General features: G+C 33.5%; 1 protein-coding gene across 2 annotated transcripts in view; it reads left to right on the forward strand.

The window, feature by feature from the left end:
- Positions 1 to 3,495, forward strand: part of LOC119586377 (endophilin-A-like) — a 42,420-nt gene extending 38,925 nt beyond the window's left edge. For both annotated transcript variants that reach the window (XM_037935090.1, XM_037935093.1), the window contains one exon: positions 1 to 3,495. This exon is cut by the window's left edge and continues 564 nt beyond it. The gene's annotated coding sequence lies outside the window, so the exon portion shown is untranslated.
- The last annotated feature ends 272 nt before the right edge of the window (positions 3,496 to 3,767 follow it).

Raw genomic sequence — 3,767 nt, forward strand, 5'->3', positions numbered from 1 at the left:
TTATTTTACTTACAATTAAAGTTATTTTGATGAAGTGAAGAAGAATTATTACACACATCTGTAAGGTTTCCTAAGAGATGTTAAGATAGATGTACAGCACTTGTATATGTTACCAATAAGTGACTAAAGAACTGAATGTTTGGTAATGTTTTTCCCTTCTTAGCTTGGCTGCTGTTAGCAAAAAGAAAGTGAAGTTAAACCTGTTAAACAGTTAAGATTCAAAGGGCAGTTTAATGTTCTTTTGTGAATTGTAACATTGCAAGCCTAGTCACATTTCTTTTCAAGGAAGGTGTGCAAATTGTTATGTGTTGAAGAAGCCAGAGGACATTCCATGTACTCTTCAGGTAATATTGACAAGTCTGGTCAGTTCATTGCAATGATTTATGTAGATAAGGCTGTTTTGTAAGTTTTACTTTGTCATTATCAATTTGCCAGACAGGATTTAGAGATTAAAAGGTACTGATTGAAGAGTTTGGAGAAAAGTAGTGTAGACAGTCTTTTAATTATAAATAAGCCAAAGAGGAATCATGACATACCCAAGGGTCTAGGCAGAGCATGTGAAAGAGATGATTCATCTTTCACTATTTTTTGTGTGGATATTCCAGGTGTTATAACTACCATAATTACCACAATCAAGTGTCACCAACCAAGATATCCAGATATTTAATAAGATCATAACTTCTCCCAGTGTTTCATAATGCATTGATCAAGTTTTGATTACCTATTTTGTGTATAGGAAGCTGAGCTTGCCAAGCAGTACTGAAACAGAAGAAGTGCTGATCTCTTTCCCACCAATCAACAAAATGTATTATACTTGTCATTAAGATACTGTTATCAAAAATATGTGATGATAATTTCAACTGATGCTGAATGAGTCAAACGTGAGCAGCAGGTTGAAGCTTTTACCATACTTGAAATGAGGTTTGTCAGTTTATTCATGACTCAGTATTGGCATACCAGAGAGAACATTGCCTGCTCCTCATTACCTGCTATGATGCCTCTCATGTAATGCTCTCAAGTCCTTAGCTTGAGGAAACGTTGCATACATAGTATGTCATAAACTGTTATCTGCAGCTGTACATCTTGTAAAGAACTCAGCAAGTATGAAGATAATAGTTTCATGTAGATTTCTGCAGCTTTGTTGTAGTGTTTCTTGGGAAAAAATTACAATAGTCTGCGGTTCATCTTGCCAGTGTATGGAACTGAAGGGCACTGCAGATAATGCAATAATGATGTACAATTATCTTAATAACATCCAAGAGAAGCAGACTTGTTAGCCAAAGTGGGGCAGAAGCATCAGTGTGTTATTCTCAAATCCTAGTGTCTTTGAAAAGTCAGCCAATTGTTGTCTATGTACTATTGTGATGTTTTATGTGTCTCTGATGTTGAGTGATGGACTTGAAAGTTGTGTTGAAGTTGGAAATATCTGCCTTTTTTAGATATTTTTGAGGTATGAAGAAAGTTCTTCAGTTAAAAATCTTGCTCTTAGAGTCACCATAGTCATTTTTATGTCATGGTTTGACTGGACCGTTTTATAGTCTATTGCACTGTAACTAGCAGTTGTTTACATTCAGGCTGTCATTGAGATTCTGTGGATGATGAAGAGTATTAATTAAACTTTATATATTTAACTTGAGATTTGTATTGAGTCTTATTTTCAAAGATGGACCAATTCATGCTATCACTTGTGATACTGGCTTGACTGCAGACAACTGCAGTTACAGATTTATTTAATTCTGTTAGGCAGTTGTTGCATATTGCTAGAAAGTTTGTCTGCTGAGCAAGAATAAAAGTACCTACCCTATTTTCTAGAGATTTGATATTTTTGGGCACATGTTTAAGTGTTAAGAACAAGGAGTGATGGAATATTCTTAAGTAATGTTATTAATATTCATTCCAGTTTTACTTAATGCTATACATAATTATTACAAATGTTAATGCATGTTGATTACATGTTGAAGTAATTTAGATGCCATATATTGATTACTAAATCGTGTTTGAGAGAAATGGCAATATTTTTGTCAGAATCCATTTATTTATGGTAAAGAACATTGATACACAGAAAAAGTAATGCATACCATGATCTAAAGTTTAATTTAATGAAAACTCATAATATCATAACTGCCTTTAGAGTTTGGTTGTACATAATCTATTCTTTTGTATCTATTTATTTTGAAGAAACCAATTAATATAAGTGTCACTGTAAATAGACTAAATTTAGATGTGCTCTAGCCTAGCAAGTTGGTTATGAAGATGGAGTTTGTGACCATAGCATGGTTGACCTGTAAGTCTTTCCTTTTTTAATCCAGCCACAAAGGGCTGTCATGTTGACATTCAGTTTTGTATGATAAGGTAAATTAGTGCAGTTTTGTGTCACTCTTTTTTACCCAGAATGAATAAAATGGCCAGAGGAGATGCAAGTGAGGCCTAAAGAGGATCCAGTTTCTGTCTCTCTTTTGTTGGTAACCTCTGCATTAAAAGAACATATCTATTGAGTTTGACTTTGTCAGACATTAGATTAGAATGCTAATTTTTGGCAGCTGTTTATTGTGAATTATTTATAGGTCTTTGATGGACTACCAACTTTTGGGTTCATGTTTCCTACACAGGGAGTTTGTGTGCGGTAAAGAGCAAATGATGTCATGGTTCTGTTAGGTCATGAAAACTAAGTAATGTAAGTGTTGTGCAGTTCTGTACATTGCATTGTTTGCAAGTTTCAAGTCTACTTTCACTTTTATTTTTGTATAGAGACCCAGATTGATTGATAACTTACAACTTGATTTTGATACTTTTTGATTAAAATTTCTTTACTTCTTAGAATTGTGAGCATTACAAATACCCTTCATCTGCAACCTTTTAGTGCTTATGGTTTACTTTGTTAATGAATTCTCCAATATGAAAATGCTAGTGGATAGTTTACATAACAAAGCTGTATTTTTCCTTCATAATCTGTAGTCCTTGGAGATACATTCTCCAGCTGTAATAAGTAGGAGAATCTGAACTTAGCAAGTTAACCTCAGCATTTTGGCAAGGCATCCCTCCCAGCAAAGACATTCTTGAAATTATTTATTGTACAAATAGGTTGGCAGACGATTCTTTAATGGAGATTTTAAAGATTTATCATATTAAGTATATAAATGAATTAGATGTAAAACAAATTATTTAAGTAATTTTTGAGGTGTGATCTGTAGCTCCAGAGTGAGATGTTCCCACATCCAGCATTCTGTTTACACAGTGAATATCAACAGACTTGAATGTATAATCCCTAACAAGGTTTTTAGTGATGTATCTAATTTTATGTGTCTGTTGTAGTCACCTGAGTGACAAATGTGAGTTAGCTTGCTTACCTCTGGTCTCACTCCAGTAGACCTCTCTATAACCCATTTCTCAGCCTTGCTGTATGTAACTGTGCCCCTTCTGATGTTCACATCTTTTAGTGCTATTGAATCTTCTGTATCTAACGTCTGTACATGTGAAATAAACGTTGAAGAATAACAGAGTTTAAAATATTACTCCTAAAGATTTGAGCTAATTGTAATAAATATTGTGTGCATGCAATACACACTGAGGTATGAGAAAAACACCATCTTCTTTTATTTATATATTTAAAATATATAGACATTTTGTTCATTGATAAACCTTTCATAAAACTACCAAATAGCTGTACAGAACATGTACAATTGCAAGGTTACTAGTCATTAGTAAGCATGATTGAGACTTTTAACAATATACACAAAAAAACCCATTAGTCATAAGGACAAAATGTA

This window comes from Penaeus monodon, chromosome 21 (genome assembly GCF_015228065.2).
Source record: "Penaeus monodon isolate SGIC_2016 chromosome 21, NSTDA_Pmon_1, whole genome shotgun sequence".
NCBI classification, from domain to species: Eukaryota; Metazoa; Arthropoda; class Malacostraca; order Decapoda; family Penaeidae; genus Penaeus; species Penaeus monodon.